Source organism: Cryptotermes secundus, unplaced genomic scaffold (assembly GCF_002891405.2).
Source record: "Cryptotermes secundus unplaced genomic scaffold, Csec_1.0 scaffold428, whole genome shotgun sequence".
NCBI classification, from domain to species: Eukaryota; Metazoa; Arthropoda; class Insecta; order Blattodea; family Kalotermitidae; genus Cryptotermes; species Cryptotermes secundus.
Window position 1 is genome coordinate 774,218 of NW_019720711.1, and position 24,110 is coordinate 798,327.

General features: G+C 39.1%; 1 protein-coding gene and 1 pseudogene across 1 annotated transcript in view; both read left to right on the forward strand.

The window, feature by feature from the left end:
• LOC111871835 (neuroligin-4, X-linked) overlaps positions 1 to 24,110 on the forward strand; it is a 756,550-nt gene that overhangs the window by 172,216 nt on the left and 560,224 nt on the right. The window lies entirely within an intron of this gene.
• On the forward strand, positions 14,798 to 14,947 carry LOC111871872 (annotated as a pseudogene).

Sequence of the window (24,110 nt, forward strand, 5' to 3'; positions counted from 1 at the left end):
ATAATATCAGTTAACCAAATGAACTTTCTGTTAAAAATATTATGTCTGCAGAAAATATTGTCGCAGAAACATAAGAGAGGGCAGAGGGTACTCATGCAAAATACAAGATTCTCATGTAAATTCTAGTAGGTAGTATCAAGGAAAGCTGAGCAAATAAGTTTGCTTTTAATACAACACTAAGGCATTTCCTTGCAAACTGAGGCGCTGAAAGACTCAACCTTATTTAAATGTCGTTATAATTATTATCACAATTCCCCATAAGAAACTCAGTACAGCATACTATTGCACATTCCCTTAGAAATCTTCTGAGATTTGATGCATCAATCAATGTAACGAAATTCTATGGAAAGGAAACATGATCAGATTTAGGCAGTACAACACATTATAAAAATCATAATATTATCGATAGTTAAAAAGAAAACGCAATATGTCGAATCGAAACCAACACTTTAAAGCCTTAATTCATGATTGAATCATCGTGGTTATGTAAGATTTGAGGTTTTCAAGGCGGTGACTATGAAGAAAGCAATCTTCTGGGATTTGGCACCGAGTATATGTGGTTTTAACCGACGTTCCTCCGAAACGTCGGTTAACACCACATATACTCGGTGCCAAATCCCAGAAGATTGCTTTCTTCATAGTCACCGCCTTGAAAACCTCAAATCTTACATAACCACGATGATTCAATCATGAATTAAGGCTTTAAAGTGTTGGTTTCGATTCGACATATTGCGTTTTCTTTTTAACTATCGATAATATTATGATTTTTATAATGTGTTGTACTGCCTAAATCTGATTATGTTTCTTTTCCATAGAATTTCGTTACATTGATTGATGCATCAAATCTCAGAAGATTTCTAAGGGAATGTGCAATAGTATGCTGTACTGAGTTTCTTATGGGGAATTGTGATAATAATTATAACGACATTTAAATAAGGTTGAGTCTTTCAGCGCCTCAGTTTGCAAGGAAATGCCTTAGTGTTGTATTAAAAGCAAACTTATTTGCTCAGCTTTCCTTGATACTACCTACTAGAATTTACATGAGAATCTTGTATTTTGCATGAGTACCCTCTGCCCTCTCTTATGTTTCTGCGACAATATTTTCTGCATAGATAATAATATTTTTAACAGAAAGTTCATTTGGTTAACTGATATTATTAAATCTACTTATAACACGTGTAATGAATGTACAAGATTTGTTTGTTCAGGCTCCTATTTTAATCACGCAATTCAGTTTCTCTATGTTTTTAATGGTGCTTTCCCTCCCGTTTGTGTTTTTGCTACTCTGTTAATGTCTCTTTAAATCTTATTTCTCTCTGTTTCCATTGCTTTCCTGTAATTGGCCTTACAGCTGTTGTTAAGCACTATACTAAATTAATTTAATTACATACCTTGCATATTTTCTTAATTAGCGTAACAATAATTTAGTATCCAATTCAGATATTATGGACTATGCCACGAAGCTGGTATGGTGATTAGGAAGGGTGAGGATCTAGTAATATTATGAAAGGCCGCCCCATAGCTCAGCGGTTAGTCGCTGGCTTCGCACCGCGGCGGCCCTGGATCTATCCCGGGTCTGTTCAAGTGGGATTTGTAGTGGAAAAAGTGGTGCTGGGGCGGGCTTTCTCTGAGTACTTCGGTTTCCCCTGCCAATCTTCATTCCAGCAAATTCTCCATCATCACGATCACCCGGGGCTGGCTACAATAGGCCAATCATAGGCCGTTGTTTCGAGTGGACCCAGTTGAACTCCATCCCTCACTAAGTGAATTAAAAAAAATTATTATGAAAGCAGACACTCATGATCCTTCCAGCTACTATCTTAGCATCTACTTCAAGGGGCTTGGAGATACTACGAAAACATCCAGTCAGGACATCTGGTATCCTGGTCTAGATATAAATCGGACGCCCACAAATGGAAGCCGAGTAAAAGTAAAGTAAAGCTATCCCTGTACCAGACCGTGAAGGCTCATAGGATTGTGAGACGTTGAAGGTCCCACATTATCTAGACAGTCGGCTCACAGATGGCGGTAAGGTTGTCAGCCATACGCGCCGGCAGCGCTTTACTCCCCAGGAAAATTATTTAATTAATTCCTGGTACTCATTTCTGTTAGAGGCTGAGCCAAGTTCTGGACTAATGTGAAGAACTTTTGTTAAACAAAGAAGTCTATATTACGTAAGCACCCTCCCATGTAAATTTCATATAAAGGACATCAAAATCTAATAAGAGTCATTCTACGGTTCAGTACTATACAGATGTCCTTTGTTTCTCACTCAAGGACATGTTATTTATAACAAAATTGCTTGATAATGGTGACATTCCTTCAACATCTAATACGAATGTGGGCCTATAATAAATATTCCATATAAATATCTCTAAATATAAGAGAGTAAATACAGTAAATGGGACAAATTTGGGAGGAAAAATTGAACTGTGAATCTTGAATTTAAATTGTCACATATCATAATTATTCTGTTTGTTCTTAATTTGCTTGTATACGGCCTAAGTGTGTCAGTAATGCTAAAAGGTACACGCCTGTGGCCTGAAGATGACTTAACAAGATTGAAAATTGAAACCACATAAGTTCCAAGTATTTTAAGTGATCTGTAAAGACTTTGTACTGTTATTCGTTTTGTAAAACGATATAGAGGTGAATATAGACAGTTTAAAATAACACAACGCGGTGTTCAAACACAAAACATCTCCTTACAGTTATCTATTACGACTTCAGGGGAAGTTTAGATCTATAATATAAGTAAATATATTATTACAAACATAATGTTCCTGGACATTGTCCATTTTCCTGTCTTTATCTAAAACATCGCCCTGTTTATTAGACTGGATTCTTTTCTCCACCCTCAGGTAAAACCTACTCAGTTGGGACCATTCGATAGAGCTACTCCCTATCTCCGGACACCTGTACCAACACAAAGATGAGGCACACAAGCCAAACACAAGCCTTGAACCTGATACAGGTGTCCGGAGATATCAACTGGGCCTAACTGAGTAGGTTTTACCTGAAGACGGAGTCAGAATTCAGTCTCCGAAACGTTGTGTTTTGAAACATAAACAAAACGATATTTTTAGATAACGACAAGAAGATGGATAATATCCATATAACATAATACTTGTACTAATTCACCATCGTCACTAAATTTTACATTTTATTTAGATATATTATATTTAAATACCCCTAACGATGAACATAGAATTATTTTAATAATCATTCATTCGTCTGTTAATAAATTCCGAGCAGTCAGATGCGTCCATTCCAAAGAAGTTAAATTTTCAGAGAATTTCTCTACCTCCATTAAGTAGAAATTATTTGAACAGTAATAATAATATTGTCGCACAATGACGTAGAGAATGACGCCGATAATTTTGATATCTTCTCCGAATCGACGCGTTCCATCGCCCGAGATTTTATCACTTTTAGTAGCCGTGAAAATTTCACGTTATATATTATCTGTTTATAGCAGAGATCTGATAATCCACAGTACACTCCAATTACTCTCTCTCTCTCTCTCTACGACTATAGTGAACACCAACATGAATGGAGCCAAATACGCTTATACCTAACAGTTACAGCATTTGTTGACGAATGACTGATCAGTCATGTAAATGATTTTCTTCCCCGTGTAAAATACTTATATATATATGTCTACGTCTTTAGGGTGTAGTGCTTAATTAACGAAGTTACTATATCCTATACGCCTGCAGTCATCTGTTCAGATATGAATAGACAATTAATTTTAACTTATGCTTTCCTAGGAGACTTGTTAGCGATGGTAAGATTAATAACTCTGCTTCGAAGAATCCTTCTGGGATGGGAATTCTCCCTCCTTGTAGCCAAGCAACTGTCTAGTCTCGTCACCAGCTGTATGATATCGGTTGCTGGAGAGGGGCATTTTCGCATTATGCATTTTCAATTACGATACGAGAAGGTTTTTTACGGAAGTTTGTTCATTACCCAATTCCTAGAATTCTCCCAATCCCTCGTATCATGTCAGCACTCCCAACATAATACAATAAAAATTAAATTAGCCTACAAGGAGGTCAATTTCATATTCCAGAATGCACTATAATACGTCTGGCATTTCTTGCTGGTATTCATTTCTCAGCAGTGTCTAATGTCATTAATCCAACGTTTGGAGTGACTAGGACTGGTGAATATAAGAGTTTCATCCAGGTGTCTCCACCTTATCGTGGTGAGGGGATTTGAGTATGCCAAGGACCCTGAGAGCTATACCAGCGGTAGCGTAGCTACTGGCAGGGCCTCCCTAGCTGGACAGGTCAAAGGGTAGGCATCAGACGAAGAGAGACACCAAAAACCAAAAACTGATGCCGGAAGCAGCGTCATCAGCAGCGACTTGAAGCACAGAGCAAATGATGCTCGAGATGGTTCAAGTTCGTATAGCAACAGGCGTGACCAGAGTGGTTTGAACGGCTGTTGTACTGCGATGTGGAAAGCAAATGGAAAAACTACCACATTATCACTTTTCCTGGATAGTCTCTTTCCAAAAACAGAAGATCGCATTAAGTGGAGGAACTGTTTTGGAAGAGACTGTGGACCTGTCGCCTGACAGATTACAGATGAATGAATGAATTTTATACAAAGATCCTGAGAAACCGAAAAATACTGACAACACTATGGCAAGCTCAAAATCATGTTCACTGCAAAATAATTTGAAATAATTATCCAAGGCTCCATTGTTTGATTGTCACCAATTAAATTTGCCCCAGCCACTTTTACTTTTATTTCTATAGGGCTTAATCATTCCTTTAATATAAGATAATATTTCGATATATGGCAATAAATAAACTGACAATGGAATGTTTTCAAAAACTAAAGAAAAACGATTTTTCCTATTGTAAAATGTGTCACATAACTGGTTTCTCCAATTAAAATTTTCCCTATTAGAACTTACTGTAATTTCCTTGATGTCTCTCTGAATTCTTCTCAAGAAAACGGATTTACCTACATCAGTGCATTACATAGAAAAGTACATAAAGTATATACCGCACCAACTTTCAAGTATTAACTATACTGATATATATANATATATACAATATATATTGTATATATAACGTCGTGTATCATATGAGTTACAATATATACAATATATATTGTATATATAACGTCGTGTATCATATGAGTTACAATATATACAATATATATTATATATATAACGTCGTGTATCATATGAGTTACAATATATACAATATATATTGTATATATATAACGTCGTGTATCATATGAATTACAATATTTAAATTACATTTCAAAATTTGACAAATATATTTCCTTAATTACATTTCCTACTTAATAATGCGAATCTTAAGTTTACTTTAAGAGTAATCGCAAAGCTCAACTCTGTGATCATGTCTGCGTTTGTGAAAAAAGAAAAACATCACATTCGTTTTCTCTTTAAAAAATTTATTTTCTTGCCAGGCTTTTCTGAAATTAAAAAGACCTTTTTCTTCTACGACGACCAGCATATTTAAGACATATTCCCTTCATTAAATTTATCGTTCATGTCAATAGTTGTAATATTCTTATATATAATTCTTTATTTCTATAATTATTATATTGTAATGTAACATAATTCAGTATCTGTTGAAAAAGCAGTCCCTTGACTTCTGAATTACAGGTCTCAGATTCCTTCATCTGACGTCGTGTTCAGTAAATTTTAAGACAGAACAGTCTCTTCTTCATGTGTTTGTTTTGCAACATTATTTTTGTTTTAGAAATTACTTCTTGAAAGAAAGACTGACAAAATTCATGTCGCCACCATAACCTGAAAATTCCTTGCAGGATTCCTTGTGTCATTGAAACGATAGGATTTTGTTTCCACAAAACTGCCTACCTAGGGCAAGGCGTACCTCTCTTAAGGTTACTGGGGATATATTCATACCGGGTCGTAATTCGGAAAATCACAACATTAACCTTCATCGCGCGGAAAATCTTAGAGATTGTATTGTCATTATTGTTTAGTCCGTTATTATTGTTATTATTAATATTATTGTCATATTAGTCATGATTTTTCCAGTCTCTAAAATACTGATGATGTTCACTGTAGCAAACGTTAATTTGCACCAATTGAATTATTATTATTATTATTATTATTATTATTATTATTATTTGAAACTCAAATCTTCACATTGTGGTCTTATCTGTGTATGTTTGCTTCTGTATCTTATTCATGCTAACTGTGTAATTAATATAGACTATCATTTTTTGTATTTTGTTTTTTTAATTACTGTGTGTATTTCTCTATTCGTGCTAGCTTTGTAATTGGCCTCTGTGCTGTTAAGTTTGCACCTAAATAAACATGAATTGAATTACTCTTATTATTATCACGAAAACAATATAAATTTTCTTCTTATTTTATTTTGTTAATGTTTGTTTTGTTTCTTACTCCTTACTCGTGCTCGCTTCGTAACCGGCCTTAGGGCTGTTAACTTAGCACGTAAATAAATTAGAGTCGAAAAGAATTGAAAATGATAATGATCCTGAAGTGAGGTTAGGATTGAATTTTCGGACAGAAAGGTGTTCACTCGATTACACATGTAAGAAATCCAAAACCACTTTATTATAACGTAACTCTTACATACTTTATTTTGTAACTATTTAATGTTTTAAGGAGGCAAGCTACACTTTTCTCTGGCTTCCCTTGCTTACTCTATTCACCAGGAGATCCTTTGTTTGGTCTTTCTTTACGGGCTAGAATCCTTCCCGAACACTTCAGTACCCAAAACCCAATATCCTCTCAACATGGCAACACGCATTACTTGACTTTCATACAAATCTTTTTTAGTCCGATAGTCTTTTGTTTCGACAAGCCGCAGCATCCCACTCCTGCCAACATTCTAATACAAAAACGATTCCCTTCGTCCTTACCTGCCATCTACAGGCGATGGAGAACAAAGCAGTCCGTGAACCTTGCCAACAAAACACACCACACACCTTCTCACGAGGGGAATAAATTGCAGAGAAAGATCAGGGGGAGGTGGGGTTCATTCTGTGTTCCATAGAAAGGGAGGTTTACTATGTTCTTAAGCATTCCTTTCATTTAAATTTAACTCTGATATTTCCAACGAAAATTGACCATACGTATAAGAATTACGTTTTCTTCCGAATATGAAAACATTTCTCCGAAGGAATAAGTTTTCTTTGATACAACATATTTCTTACCTACGTCTTCTTATCATGTTATTATCAGAAGTGCATTCATGTCTCATTAATGCTCTTACATGGCCACGCCATAGCTCAAGCGGCTAGTCGCTGGCTTCCCACCACGGCGGACCAGGTTCGATCCCGGGTCTGGTCAAGTGGAATTTGTGGTGGATAAAGTGACGCTGTGGCAGGTTTTCTCCAAGTACTTCGGTTTCCCTTGCCAATTTCCATTCCACCAATTGCTCCACAATCACCTTCACCTATCATCGGTGGCTGGTACAATAGGCCAGAAGTGGCCGCAGTACAAGGGACTTAGTCCCACTCCAATAACAAAAAAAAAAAAAAAAAATGTTGGTACAGGTTTCCATATTTTCTCCCGAAAGCTCATTAATCATCCGTTTACACTTGGCCACGTGGGTTTATAATATCATAAAGATCTCGCCCACTTACATTCAGTACTTTTTAATGGTCCTTCGTCACTTTTTACAAGCATTAATCTATTCAGTGTTAAGTTTTTCTTGTGTATTTACTTTGCATTCTTTGTTTTCCAAATTAGTACATTCATATAAAAGACTTAGACACACCACATCTGACGTATCTACTTTTACTGCCTCTGTTACACGAAATCTTGCTAGAATATTTCACCATCAGCTCAACCATGATTATTTGTATGTTCAAGAACATAACTGTGGACATCTCTAACCTGTAAGATTTGAGGCTTTCACGGCGGTGACTATGAAGAAAGCAGTCTTCTGGGATTTGGCACCGTGTATATGTGGTGTTAACCGACGTTTCGGAGGAACGTATCGCCCCCATCTTCAGGGTTGAAGAAAAAGTATAAGTAAATCTGCAAGCGACAACACCGTGAGACACGGTAAAGCAGACTNAGACTGCTTTCTTCATCTCTAACCTGTGTCTCCAACTCATATGTTTTATACGTTCAAATATTTGATTTAATTGCACAGGATTGTACAGCCTAGTGAATATTTCAGATATTTAAATTTGCATGTTCTTACTTTATGTTCATTATTCAAATCTGCCTCACAGATTCCTTTAAATTTTCTGTATATTCATTACCCAAAAGAAAGTACCTACTCCTTCTTATTGTTGTTGTAATTCTTCTACCTTTTCGTGTTCGGCCCTCTGGCCTGTCCCCATCATAATCATTCTGGTAGGATACCTTGGATGAGTGATCAGCCTTAACTCAAGGCCGCTACCTACACACAGAACAAAACAAACACAGAATAAACGTACACAGACATATATGCCTAGAGTGGGATTTGAACTCTCAGTCCCAATGTTAGAGCAGGCGACGACGGTTCATACCTTAGACTGCGCGGCAAACGTGACCGGGCAAAGAAATATGAACTTCCTGTTCCTTCCCGTAGGTTTATTATCCGAAACTGTCTCAAACTTTCTTCCTCATTTCCATAAGGTCATTGTCCAAAAGAGCCTCAACTTCCTGTGTATTTTCTATAGGAACTTTAGCCGTAAGAATCCCATTTTCCTGTGTCTTGCTGTGTCCTATAACTTCCAAATTTCCTTCCTTGAAATACTACTACTCTCTTCTTGACATTTCATCAAATATCAGAATTTAGACGATAATATGCGTACAGATGATAATAAATAATGAAGATACTTATCTGTAGAAAAATTTACTACTTCTATTATAAGTTAATAGGTATTTTATATTTCGTAATTCCATGTTTCTTCCAATAAGAACGTTCTTTTCAATTTTCTAGCGAGATAGACACGCCACTGAAGTACATAAGAACTGCATTTGGCCTAATTCCCAGCACCGATAAATCCTTTTCATGAACACTTAGCGGCCACGAATGGTAGACACTTCAGTAATGAGCTCCATCTTTCTTCAGATGGCCTGTGAACTGCACTTAGCCCACGTTCTCCGGTCGTGCGTGAACAGGCAAGAAGAAAATACAGCGAATGGAAGCACTACAAAACGAAGAGGAAACATATTACTTGACCATGCATCCAAGATACTTAGGCAAAATAAGGTGTGGGTAGTTATCTGGTAGCTTTACGATTTTCTGTCGAATGCTTGTGACTGTGACTAGTGAGAAATATGAAAGTAAGTGGCCGTGGCCTGTTTCAGTGCGATATGCAAAAAGTAGCCTGGATACTATGAAAGAGACGACAATAATTAAGATAATATAGTCTTGGCCCGAAATCGAACCAAGAACTTTACTGATATAGGCTACTATATCTTTCGTTGTTACAGTCAGAGTGGTCATGATTGTGCAGTTCAGTCAGTGTTTCTATCCGTATTAAATGTACACTCTCAGCCACACCTAGAATCACGTCAATGTATGTATGTTTACAAGTGTACGTATATGACACTTAAATATGAAGCAAATGTATAGAAACTCTCCACCGCATTTTCATCCTATCACCTTTCAGCACTTCGGATTCTCTGATTCTCATTTTAATTTTCTTTCAAGTACTGTACGTATTGGGGCACCTGTAGCGTAGTTGCTTTAGGCACTATGCTACAAGCCGAAAGGTCGCGGGTTCAAGTCCCGATGAGGTCATTGCATATTTTTAATTGACCTAATCCTTCCAGCCTCACTATGGCCCTGGGGTCGACTCAGCCTCTAACAGAATTGAGTACCAGGAATCTCCCTGAGGGTAAAGGGCGGCCGGCGCGTAAGGCTGACAACCTTACCGCCATCTGTGAGCCGATTGTCTAGAAAATGTGCGACCCTCAACATCTCACAACCCTATGGGCCTACACGGCCTGTTACAGGGATAGCTTCTCTTACTCTACTTTACTTTACTTACTTTACGGTACGAATTAAATAAATACGTGAAAACTTAATAAATTCCATAGAGAAGAGCCTAGAGGAGCTAATGAATGTACTTCAGCATTTTATGGAACCTAAAACGTTATTATTTGACCATGTCCTGAGCCAGATGAATCCAATCCATATTCCCACAAATTAGGCTCTATCTTGCCTGTCACGGTAGCCGAACGGACTAAGGCAGGCACCGTCTTCGTTCTCTCGGAAGCATGGATTTTTCGTGTTTGTGTGTGTGCAGGGTTTTCTGTACTTGCGTACAGGTAGAGGCCTTGCGACGAACTGTTCACCCGCCCAAGGATTCCTACCGAATGTTAAGATCTAGTAAGCCGAAGTGAAACGGACAGTTTCGTGGAGGTAGGTCAAGGCTCAAATTGGGGCTGTAGTGCCAAAAGAAAATAAAGGGGCTGTATCGTAAAATCCACTTCAGTATCATTCTCACCATAAAGTCTACTGCTCCCATGCGATCGCTTCCATTCAAATTGTACGACTAAAATATTGTATGCGTGCTAGAAGCTTCACCCATCACATCGTCCAGTATTGGATCAAATTAGCCTAACGTGGGTGGCAGTACTATGTAACTAAACTACTTTTAACTGCTTATTTTGTTGACTACAAGTCGAAAGCCATTATATTACATTTGAGTCATTTGGCAGAGCCCGGAAACCTGGCATCTGGCGACTTTACATCAGAATCCCGGGGATCTGTGCTACGCTCTTCCTCGCGCTCAGCAATCGATAAGCCCGCCTTCCCACCTGCCCGGTTCTATCAGGAGGCCTCTTCGGTCTGTGGTTCAGCGGATGCCCTTAAACAGCAGTTCACAAGTGACCTTCTATGCTTCTTCAGCTCATGCCTTTAAGCTGCTACAGTTGGGACTGACGTCTAGAAATAAAAACACACAAAAATGGCTGGGAAGTCGTTACAGGAAGCCTGGAAAATCCAATAAAGCTTGTGTGGGTTCAAATCCTGCAAGAATTCAATGGTAATTTTGTACTATTATTATTTATTAAAATAACATAGATAATAGAATTTTTAAGAATATATTTTTGTTTCTTCTGGCAGAAATTATAATATTAATATGTAATAAATATTACTAAATTTTATATTCTAACCTGTAAATCAGAAAGTAATATAGCAAAGTAAATAAGTATATATTTTGGTCTGTCGTTTCATAAAAATATAGAAACAATTGAATTTATATCTCTAAGTAAAAAATTCTTAAAGCAGGCCTATAGATATTCACAAAAGTAATCATTAAGCCCATTTTCTAAACGCATCGCGAAGAGAAATTCAAGGGAACAAAACTATTTACTTTTCAGGCCCAATTTAGAAGAGAAATTTAGAAACTGAATAAAACTGAACCAAAAGGATATTATGACATATTCATAACGTGCTTCACAAACACTGACTACTGACTGATCTCCTATTTCTTAATGTGATTGTAAATTGCACATAATTGAGCTGCCACAATATTGAGACTCTTGTTTGTTCTGTGGGGGGCAGATGACACTAATTGCATTTAAAACGACAGTCCTTGAATGTAATTAAGACTTCTAACATTCATCATCTTTGCGGTTATATCCTAACCTCGGGTTGCAACATGCGAGAAGTCGCGTAACTAAGTGAGCTGTCAGGTTTGAGAGGCATTAGCAATTGCTTAATTGAGGTTGGTCCTTAAGGAATGTCTCTAAAGCCTCTGTAGTATATTACCTTAATTTATAAATATGGCATTTATCCCTTTCTCAGGAGTTACAGGTCTTGTTAACTTTGAACATCGATATTAGTTGGACGACTTCGCGAAGTGTGGGAGATCAGTACAGAGGAGCTGAATGCGGTAGATCTGCATTGTTTCCAGAAACGTGTAAGGGTAAATTCCCAAGTACTATGTTCCTTTCATTACGCGCATACTACATCAAGCCGAAACAAAAAGGAAACTAACACATTAGATTTATCAATGGTGTAATTATAAATTTATAAGACTTAATATGTAGAAGGGATGAAGTGACAGGAGTTTGGAGAAAACTTCATAATGATGAGCTTCATAACTTGTGCTCTTCTCCAAGTATAATTAGAATGATCAAGTCAAGGACGATGTGATGGGCAGGACATGTAGCGCGAATGGGGGAAACGAGGAATGCATATAAGATACTGGCAGGAAAACCAGAAGGAAAGAGACCACTGGTAAGACCAAGACGTAGTTGGATGGACAATATTAAAATGGATCTTAGAGAGATAGGATGGGATGATATGGACTGGATTGATATGGCTCAGGATATGGACCAGTGAACACTGTAATGAACTTTCGTGTCCCATAAAATGCTGGGAAGTTATTGAGTAGCTGCACGATTGGCGGCTCCTCAAGAAGGGCTCAACTCCATAAGTAAGTGAGTAATATATAGAATTCAAAATTTTAGAATCATACACGTAGAACGTAACTTTATTTCAATAAAACTGAATATTCCTAGAAATGCCGCTTCTAACAAACTCAAAGAAATGTTAAATGCATCATCCAACATTAAAGGTTTATATTAGAAAAAGTAAGACGCCAGAAGCAGCTGTATGTGCATGGAGAGTGAATAGAAAACGTAACACAAGAAGAAAATATAAGGCAATTGAAGTGGAAAACAATTCATTGCAGGAAATGAGATGTAAGAATTTAAATAACTCTTCATTCAGTGATGTAGAACAAAATTGCATACATATTTTACACGGCAACGTTAGGAGATGCGCAGTGTTTGTGACACAACGTGAAACATTAGAACACCTGATAAATTATTTCTCCCTCCCTTAGTTTTTTTAAACTCTGGGATAACTTTGTCTTACCTTCAGAAAAATCGGCGTCGCTATCACCACCGCCTGTTGAGACGCAGCCAAGTCTGTCCTCTCCTCAAGACTAGCCGGTCAAATGGCTCAAATGGCTATATGTCCTCTGGTTTTGTTACCTGCAATCTTAGTAGATGATCTTCATTCCATTCATATTACCTTGGCTATAATTTCTTCTTTAATTTTCCTGCCTTTTTTGCCTAATAATTCTCCCGCCTATCCGAGTAGCTGCATGACCTAAGGCATGAACCGTCTTGGCCCGCTCGAACACTGGGATCTTGGGTTCGAATCCTAGTAGAGACATGGATATCTATATGCGTTTATTCTGTGTGTTGGCATCGACCTTGCGAAAGCCTGATCCCCCGTCCAAAGTGTACTACACACTGTGTATAGGATTAAGAAACTGAAAAACTGCCAAGGTCCACAAGGGCTGTAGAGCTGTAGGTAGATAGATAGATAGATAGATAGATAGATAGATGGATAGGTAGATAGGTAGATAGATAGATAGATACTTAGGTAAGCAGGTAGATAGAAATATGATAATAATAATAACCCCTCCATTTTGTTGCTTCTTAGTTTATTTTCTCCTATTCCTTCTCTCAGCTACAATATTGCTTCTATTGTGAGAAGAAATGTCAAATTAATTGATTATGAATAAGTAGAGTTTTCCAGTTCCATTTGCCTCCACAATGCTCATGCTGATGGGGCATATAAAATTGTAAAGGATTCGTTTGGAAAATGTGAGTGTACATATTATGGTACACCTCCCAAGTATTTATATACCCCTGGTCTGTTTCTGTAAACAGCAGTTACTTTGAAATTTGTGCAAGTCACGCAGTTGTGCTGGGCAGATTAAGTTTGTGTATTGGGTCCATTCATTTGCATCAGGGGCAAGAAGCTTATGTGCGTGAAGGGATGAAGTATGTTCTAGGGTGCAATTAGCCGAGGTTAATGTGAATCTGAAGTGTCATCCAACTATCGCAAAGTAGGAACCCAGATATGAGTTGCAAATCATGCGGTGAGATAATTCTTTGGAAAGGCAAGTGGACAGTACAGGTCAATAAGAAAAAAATATTTGTCTCCTTTGTTTTTCAATACATCTACGACCGTTTGTTGTTGCTAACTTGGAAGCGTCCTATGAATTGTGACAATACCTTCAAAGGTGTAAGAACTACAGTTCTCAAATTGCTTTATTAATTAAATGCTGAAATATTTTATTTATGAATGACAGAATTAATTATTATTTTTATTTATTTACAAGCAGAAGTAAACGCCCTTTGTCTGGGATATGATTAATTATTTTTCTGAGCACAGAAGCCAAAATGTTATAGAAGGAATAACATAAAATTAATGCATGGAAATCTGTAAGTGCCAATATAGAGACGGGAAAGGAGGATTAAAACCAAAACTAAAATTCTGCCGCGGAATTTGAACATATATTTAACACGCACGGATGTTGTACAAGCATACATTCATTCATCAGTAATCTGTCAGACGACAGGTCCACAGTCTCTCCAAAAACAGTTCCTCCACTTAATGCGATCCAGAGCTTTCTCCTTCAAACGAGAATATCCTCCTCTGTCCCCAAGGTCAACCAGCATCTTCTTACGTGTTCTTCCTCGTCTTCTGGTTCGCATACATGGTGTCTCTGTTTTTGGAAAGAGACTATCCAGGAAAAGTGATAATGTGGTAGTTTTTCCATTTGCTTTCCACATCGCAGTACAACAGCCGTTCAAACCACTCTGGTCACGCCTGTTGCTATACGAACTTGAACCATCTCGAGTATCATTTCTTCTGTGCTTCAAGTCGCTACTGATGACGCTGCTTCCGGCATCAGTTTTTGGTTTTTGGTGTCTCTCTTCGTCTAATGCTTACCCTTTGACCTATCCAGCAAGGGAGACTCTGCCAGTAGCTACGCTACCTCTGGTATAGCTCTCAGGGTCCTTGGCATATTCAAACCCCCTCACCACGATAAGGTGGAGACACCAACGGAGGGTGATCCTGAAGGCGGGTCCCCCAGATTGGGACCCTTCCATTGCACTACGGTCGGGTTGACCCCTGCGATTGCCCCAAATATGTGTAACTCAGGCGCGTAATTTTTGGTAGTCGGGACTGCGTTCGCGCTGTCCCGGTAAAAAAAATATATTTAGTACATTATATAATATAATGTTCTAATACATTCGGGTGTTTTACATTGGATTTGGGGTGGGGGAGAATGGAGAAGCGGAAGAGAGGGCAATTAAATTTTTGGGTCGTGTAGAAACTCTGTAAATTTCTATGGCTATAGAGCGTCTGATGTCTAAATTGAAAATGATGTGGAAGAAAGTGGTCACGACCTAATTTAAGATACTAGGAAGAGTCAGTAAATAGGTCACAGATGGAAGCAAAAGACGTCCGCCTTACAACCCCGACTTAGCCCGTAGTGACTTTCAACTGTTTGGTCTGCCAAAAAAAAAACACCTAAGTTGCAAGCGTTTCGCTGGTGATGAAAAGGTTGAAACAGAGGCGCGGAAGTGGCTGAGACGACAGTCAAAAGGCTTCTGTGCTGCAGGTTTCGACGTGAGTACGATACAGACGAAACTCCACTGTTGAGAACCGTATCCAAGCAAAGACAATTAAACCTATAACAGACTGAAGTAGAATGTGCTACAGTTGTTTTTAAGTCTGTAGATTAGCAATAAATTTATAAGTGTCCGTAGTTAATAGTAATGTGTTGAATGAATCCAATTACCAATTGAGCCGTGTCCCTCCCCCATGTGGGTCGAGAACCACGCTCTGCTACCACTTTTAGCCGTGTCTCTTGACCCTGTGGGTAAAGACCCCAGTTCTTCTACCCACTTAGACCCGTGAACCCTTGCTCAATATGGATAAGGGACAGGCTCATAAGAAACGACTTGCTTGTAGCGTGATGCACTATGCCTCCCTAAGGTCGAGTAAGGGATCTCGGAGGAGGAAAACCACTGTCGGCACAATGGGCCAGACTGGACGGATCCGCTAGTCAGACACTGGTATGGAAAGTACAGCACAGGTATACGTAAACAGCACTGGCGTTCTTAAACATATATATAAATATATATTAATAACATATGTATACAGATGGGCCCGCCTGAAGGGCAGTAACCGGTCAGAACATGTGACAAACGAGTGATACAGAACTACGCTGTGCCTAGCCGCACAGAACACAGAACAGAAGTACAAGCATGTACTTAGGCAAGCCTTGAGGGCACAAGGAAATATAAACAGCTTACATACACGCCCTAGGGGCAATCTGCTGTTTAGCACAACCTTAGACAAAACCAAATTATCCTACGCCACACGGCGTTCATAATCGAAAGAAAATAATTACTTCAGTAAGTCACTTACTTGTATCGCTGAATTTACAAATTCAAAGATTTACCTCACGACTTGATCCACCCTTGATCAAGTCGTGAGGACACTCTTCCCCCTTCAACCACTGCTGCGGGCCGAAACCGAATTTCCAACAAAATCAATTCAACTTTACGAAACCAAATTTAGACGCAGCGATGTTTCTTTCTGAGGTCAACGGGAAGAGAGAGAGATACATTCACTTGTACTACCGAGGAAACCTCTAAGTCCAGGAGGGGGGGGATACAAGGTCAGCTGACCTGACGTCAGCCAAGGACATTAGCCGGTAAGAAGGGAAACGCTCGCATCCTGGCGCTTGGGGGCGGGGGAGCTCCAAGGAACTTAACGAAGAAGAACCGTTGCACTGTTCAATAGTTGGCACTAAACTTCGCTGACAAGTGGCAGTCACTTGCTGAATAAAATTACGAAGTTTTTTGTTTTATCCATTAAAATTATCTTTTGATGCTATACATGCACAAGNAAACTCTGCGGGGAAAGTAGTATCTAGCAACCACAAAATATCTTAAGGTAAATCACCTGTTACTTAATAATTTCCAGAATTTCTGGAAGAAACTCTTGGAACCTGAATAAAACGTTTCCTCTCTTTAGTCAACTCACTTCAGTATGTAATACTCATATAAAACCTCTATAATATTTAACAATTTTGCCTTAATTTTTGCTTGTAAAGCATTGTCGAAGAAGTATATCACGGTTCGAGTTCACATTTTTTTACACAGCGCTCATCACATGTTGAAAGGCGATCAGTTTTGTACATACGGCTTGTTAATGAATGACATAGCGGTAGCTAAAATTCTTGGGAAGAAGAATATTTATTTGCAAAGCCCAGTTAAGCCAGAGTTTTAATTATTCACGGCTAGAGGGCCAGCTTTGTTGACTGATATTGGCCGCACCATAGCTCAAGCGGTTAGTCGCCGGCTTCCCACCGGGGCAGCCCGGGTTCGATCCCGGACCTGGTCAAGTGGGATTTGTGGTGGACAAAGTGGCGCTGGGGCGGGTTTATTCCGAGTACTTCGGTTTCCCCTGCCAATCTTCATTCCACCATTCTCCATCATCATAATCACCCGGGGCAGGCTACAATAGACCAATCAGTGGCCGCCGTGCCGAGTGGACCCAATTGGACTCCACCCCCAACTAAGCGAATTAAAGAAAAAGTTGACTGACACATGTTCATGAATGGGAACATTAATTTCCTGAAAGCTGACATAAAAATGTTGAAAAATGCCTTCACCTTTAGTCTTACAACGTAACATTACTGCTTGCAACAATTTCTTACCCTTGCTACCGTTGAAGACATTCGAATAAATAATTGAGAAACATCGAAGATATCAGACGACTCCTCTGAGGATAGAAAATTAAAAATTCGAAGATCTTGCCTCGGTTGCTGTTCACAGTTACAGGACATAACGTTCCACACTTCTAGTGAGTGAACTTAGAGATAATGTACATCTTTAATTGTATTTCAGTTTCATTTTTAAACCCATTAAATAAGGAACAGGCTACGACCCATAAATTTCTGTAATCATAATTCCATTTTTACATCTCCAATGCGTTTATTCTTATTTTTAAGCAAGAAATTTCTGATGATATACGTAACAATTGTAGCTGGCTTGACTTTGTTTACGGGCTTAGATTTAAAAAATAATTGCTTGACTAGAACATAAATTATTTTTCAGGTCCTCAAGTTTGTTTCAATATATTTCACTGGTGTCGGGACATTCACTTATGCACGGTCATGAAATGTCGTTCAGCAGTTCATTTCTTGCTAGCATCTATACTGATATCACGTTTTAAACACACACATTTGTCGTTAACTTTGATGAATAAATAATTGTTACCCCGTTCTTCATTTAACTCATACACAAATTATCTCCGTTTACTTTCAATACCACTGTACTGAGAAGTCATTTTATTTCCACAGAAACACTCAAAATATAAAAGCCTTTATATCTAACAATAGACGAAAAAGAACTGGAGAATGTGAAATATTTTAAATATTTGGGTAGCTTGTTAACAGATGATGGAAGGTGTACGTGTGAAATTAGATCCAGGATTGCCATGGAAAAAGCTGCAGTTAACAAGAAGAAGAATCTTTTTACCACTAATTTGGACTTAAATTTGAGGAAGAAACTAGTGAAATGCTAGATTTGGAGCATAGCTCTGTATGGGGCTGAAACTTGGACACTTAGGGCAGTAGATCAGAAACACCTGGAAAGCTTCGAAATGTGGTGTTGGAGAAGGATGGAGAAGATCAGTTGGACCGATTATGTGAGAAATGAAGAAGTGTTATTTAGAGTCAGTGAGCAGAGGAATATCCTACACGAAATAAGAAAACGGAAGGCTAATTGGATCGGTCATGTTTTACGCAGAAACTGCCTTCTAAAAGAATTGAACGTGTGCAACATAATCTACATACCAGACACATATCAACGATGTAAATGTTGATAATACGAAGAATGTGACATTGTGTTTTTAAATGTTAAATTTTAGACCGGGTTCAGTGTGGCAGCAACGTTAAGAGTATACACCTGATGATGGCCGATAGAGACCGAAACATGTAGTGTAGAAAGAACAAGATCAAAGACATATAATATATATTGTTTGCACTTGGGACGGAATTTGTATCATTTATTCTAAAAGAAGTTATTGAAGNCAACTGTTGACCTAGAAACGTACACTAAGAGTCAGGGCTGTGCGGACGTATACTGCAAATTTTACAGTTGAATAGTATTTTTTAGTTTCTTAGAGTGAGGTGAGACTGAGTCCAATTGGTATGTCGGCCACTTCTTGGCCTACTGTACCAGACCTGGATGATACATGATGATGAACGTGGAGCAGTCAATGGAATGAGAATTTCTAAAGGAAACCGAAGTGCTAGGAGAAAACCTGCACTAGTGCCCCTTTGTCCACCAGAAATCCCACATGACCTAACCTGGGCTCGAACACGGGCTGTAGCGTTGCAGCTGAATAAGTGGGCACTCTTTCTAAAACCTTGTAACACTAAAATCTAAGGAGTGTCTCCACCACGTGTTGTGTTCTTTATATTGCATAAGTTTTAGATGTAATATGATTTTTGGCATAATAAGCCTGACTGTAAAACCTACTCTTAGAATATTTGAAAGAAGTCATTACTGGTGCCCATATATCTGCAATTCATTAAAATGAAATCACCCCCGTAACATCAAAATTCGGCAAACAACAGCGAAGTTGCCATGTTGAGGACTAGGTGGATTAAGAATATTTGGGACTAGAAGTAAAAACTGGTATTTCACAAAAGAAACTCACAGATGCTTTGATCACCAAATGTGGTTTCAGCTGTGATATGGAGTTATTACATCGGGAGATAGCTGCAAATTTAATATCAGTTATGAGATAAGTGCTGAAAGTATGGTTTGTGCTGTGTTTGGTCTCTTTACCCCATCTTGGGGCTGGCAAAGGTGTCTGGAGATAGGGACTAGCTATATTGATTGGTCCAAACTGAGTAGGTTTTACCTGAAGACGTAGTCAAAATCCAGTCTCCGAAACGTAGTGTTTTGAAAAATAAACTGGACGGATTTTTTAGATAAAGAAATGACTACCGATAATGTCCTAAAATTTAGTATTTGTCCTAATGTACCATCGTCACAGAATTTTAGATCTTGTTGAAACGAAGTTGTTTTGATCCCTGTAAATATCTACCGTTAACAATAAGGGTTCATGATATGGTCATTTGGAAACACAGAAGTGGTGGTAAGCTTCCTTTCATAGTTTACCAGGAAACGGGTTGAATTGATTCGGCTTTCTATTGCGCCATTTTCAGTGAAAGGGCTAAAAAGCGTCGACTTCTTTCAAATGTCTCCGCGGGCAACATATTGCCCAAGGGCTACACAGTGAACAGGCCTGCTCTAGACGTATCGCTTTGTACTTCAAATGCCTTAGTCACCACTCTATTAACTATCTGCAGGGAGCAGGGTCATTAGTGAGAGCTAATGCTAGCTGAACAAGGCAAGAAACTGCACACACTTTATGTGACCTATTTTGTGAAATGATGAAGTTAGTCCTCTCACTTCCAAGTTATTTCTGTAGGTCCCATTGTTCCGTGTATGAGTGACTATAGACGAGGTTTGGAATGACAATAGGATTTATTGACCGCTTACAGATCGTAACTACAATTGTAGCGCTATAGCTAATTCACACAATCTGCAGTTCACTACAGCACGTACTAAGTATTCTCAGCCTGTGTTCTCACCAATCGTTGCCTGGTAACGGCTTCAACGGCTGGTGTTCCCTTCATTCTGGGTTCCAGAAATATCGCCGTGCTTCAGCTAGAAGATTCTAACAGCAACGGCTAACAACGACTGAACTGCAGTTATCTAACTCACTAACCAACTCTTCACTTCCCTGTCATACACGGCATAGCACATTTTAAATAAATCAAAGTCAAAATCAAATAGCGACTGACGATCAGTCAGTCAGTCAGTCTTAGTGTAGAGCCCAATCTGGGCCTTATGACCAGATATTTATTACTGTTTGACAGCTTCGGTCTTGTTTTCGTGGGTCGCCCTCTCTGACGAGAGGACGGATATGTATTTTGAAACAAAATAGTCCAAGTCCAAGTCACATTACGACTGACGGTCAGTCAATCAGTCAGTCCATCAGTCAGTAAGTCCTGGTGTCGAGTCCCATCTGGGGCTCATGACCAGATATTTATTACTGTTTGGCATTTACGGTCTTGTTTTTGTGGGGCACCCTCTCTGACGAGAGGACGGGTCTGCCTTTTGTATATGCTGCTGGCCCTTGCCACTGCAGTCATTTTCGGGTCTGAGTCGGTTCGGACTCGCGGAAATATTTTACTGTCTCAGATTTGAGACTTGAAACGAAATAAGGTCAAAGGTCAAAATCAAAGTCATATTGCGACTGATGGTGAGTCAGTCAGTAAGTCCTGGTGTCGAGCCCCATCTGGGGCTCATGACCAGATATTAATGATTACCCTTTGACAATTACGGTCTTATTTTTGTGAGGCGCCCTTTCTGACGAGAGGACGGGTCTGTCTTTTGCATATGCTGTTGGCTCTTGCCAGCGCAGTCTTTCTCGGGTCCGAGTCACTTTGGACTCGCGACCATATTTTACTGTCTCAGATATGAGTCTTCTCATTTCGTCGCCTCCTACGACTCGCAGGGTCACGGTGGAGGTGTTCGACCCCGCCTCCACACGGGCAAACGAAATAAATTCGGCCGGTTTCGTGATATAGTCTCTGAGCGGACCACATAGAAAACACCGCCTCCAATAGTATCTCCATTGTTGCGTTCGGGTCGCTGCCTAGCAAGAGCTGTTCTCTCGTTTTTTTCGCGGCCGTTGCCGTTAAATATTTGGGTAGCTTGTTAACAGATGATGGAAGGTGTACTTGTGAAATTAAATCCAGGATTGCCATGGCAAAAGCTGCATTTAGCAAGAAGAAGAATCTTTTTACCAGCAAATTGGACTTAAATTTGAGGAAGAAACTAGTGAAATGCTACATTTGGAGCATAGCTCTGTATGGGGCTGAAACATGGACACTTAGGGCAGTAGATCAGAAACATCTGGAAAGCTTCGAAATGTGGTGTTGGAGAAGGATGGAGAAGATCAGTTGGACCGATTATGTGAGAAATGAAGAAGTGTTAATTAGAGTCAGTGAGCAGAGGAATATCCTACATGAAATAAGAAAACGGAAGGCTAATTGGATTGGTCATGTTTTACGCAGAAACTGCCTTCTAAAAGAAGCTATCGAAGGAAAGATAGATGGGCGGATAGAAGTGACAAGAAGACGAGGAAGAAGACGTAAGAAGATGCTGGATGACCTTGGGGACAGAAGAGGATACTGTCATTTGAAGGAGAAAGCTCTAGATCGCATTAAGTGGAGGAATTGTTTTGAAAGATACTGTGGACCTGTCGTCTTGACAGATTACTGATGATGATGATGTTGCCTAGCAACGGATCTATATTCATATTATTATTTTCGTATGCATAGCTCATTTTCCCATGCATTCCACACTCCTTGATCACCTCGTATTCATTGATTAAATCGTTTTAATAACATTTTATGAAGACTGAATATTATGAAGCTCGTTTTGAATATTTCTTCAACCTCTTCCCCGTTAAGTCTACAAATCTTCTTCAGTTATTCCTTCTCAGAAACCTTCAGTAAATGTTCCTCTTTAGTTTGAGAGAGGAGCTTCATGTCCACAGAGAACAACATTGAGAGTTGTGATTTAATATCCTTTGAGCTCTGATTTTCTAGGCAAAATCCGAAAGATAGAATTGTAGCAGAATTCTCAGAATTAAGTTTACTCGTAAATTCTTCCGACCTGTTAACACTGACGATGTGAAAAGTGTGAGTTGTATTTGGTTGTGAATGTGGAAGTCGATTGTTGTCAATACAGAGGAAAAGACAAAAGTGTTCATTATTTAATGTGCCTGAAGCAAAATTTCAGTTAAATCAACTCAAAATCCTACAGTTTAGCAACGTCCAAAGTCTGTGAGAAAGGTGGCATCAGTCTATATGAAGGTGCAACATTAAACTGAGGATGTAATTTAACAAATGTTCTTTTTAACAATTTTATTATGCTCGTCAGTTCCCTGGCTCAAATCACGTAGAATGGTAACGAACGTAATTCAATTGTTTTGGTGTAGCAATTAAGGCTAGATTCAAGCAAAGATAACGCTGCCTGAGATGACTAATATTGTATCGTGTAACCATTACTCGTAACGAGCACAAAATTTACAAAGAATCACGCCAGTTTCAGATGTCACCACTAGTCTCTCTGACCCGAATAATAAAAAAGAGTGAGAGGGTGAAATGAAACAACAAAACACGTTGCGAAGCTTCCAGCATGGCCGCGTCCAATTAATTGACGAACCAGCAAGAACGAAAGCAGTGCTTCATTTGGAGCAGCAGTTCTAACCTCAATTCGTGTTATATAACACAGATGAGCAGAGCTATTGTGCTCGTCGCTTTACAAGCATTTTTAAACCTCTAACCGTCATATGAATGATTGTTGCCTTATTCAACTATATTTGATTAGCCGCTTCCTTCGTAGCCTCAGAGAGTGTAAAGATTTATAAGATAAGAGTAAGTATTAGGAAGAGCGGCCTCCGTGGTCTAGAGGTAACGTTAGCACCTCATGACTCGTAGTACGCGGGTTCAAATACCCGGCGGAGGTCGTCGAATTTTTAAGGGCGGAAAAATTCGGGGAACAAGTCCTCCGGGAGGGACTTTAAGTCGTGGGTCCCGTGTCGTAGCTTTACGGCACGTAAAAGAACCTCATATCTCCAAAGGAGGTCACTGAGCCAAATTAATGGACGTTTCCCGCCCAACAGCAGTCACTAATACCTCTGGTAGATGGGGGAAGCATTATAGATACCTCTCAGCTAGTAGAGCCGGTCTCGTTGGCTGGGCGGGACTGATGGTAAGCACCAGTACCGGTAGGATATAGAGACTGGTAGAAATCATAGAGGGAAGCACAATGGACCAATACAGGTCTCAGTACATGGGGAAACCCACCCTCTCCAATAACTAACTGAGTATTAGGAATGAAGTGGGCGTGAACTATTTCATTGTAATATCACTACATTCCTCATTCTTGCAGATAAAAACTTGTATTTGAGCTCAACGACCGGGCTTATTATGTAGACAGCTTCTAACAACAAAGACCTAGAAATGACGTAACATGTCCAATTCTACATTGTAACACTGGAACTTTAGAATTAATTTGTTGTATATATTTCTTAACCTCCAATGGACACCCTACTGTTGCGTATTCGTTGTTGTGATATGTGTTTACCGGCCTGTTACGTAGCACTGGACGCCGTTCTCTTGTTGATTGCTCATTGGTTGAAACATGTTTAAGTATTTGTCACCTAGAAACGACCCAATCTATCACAGTACATATATAT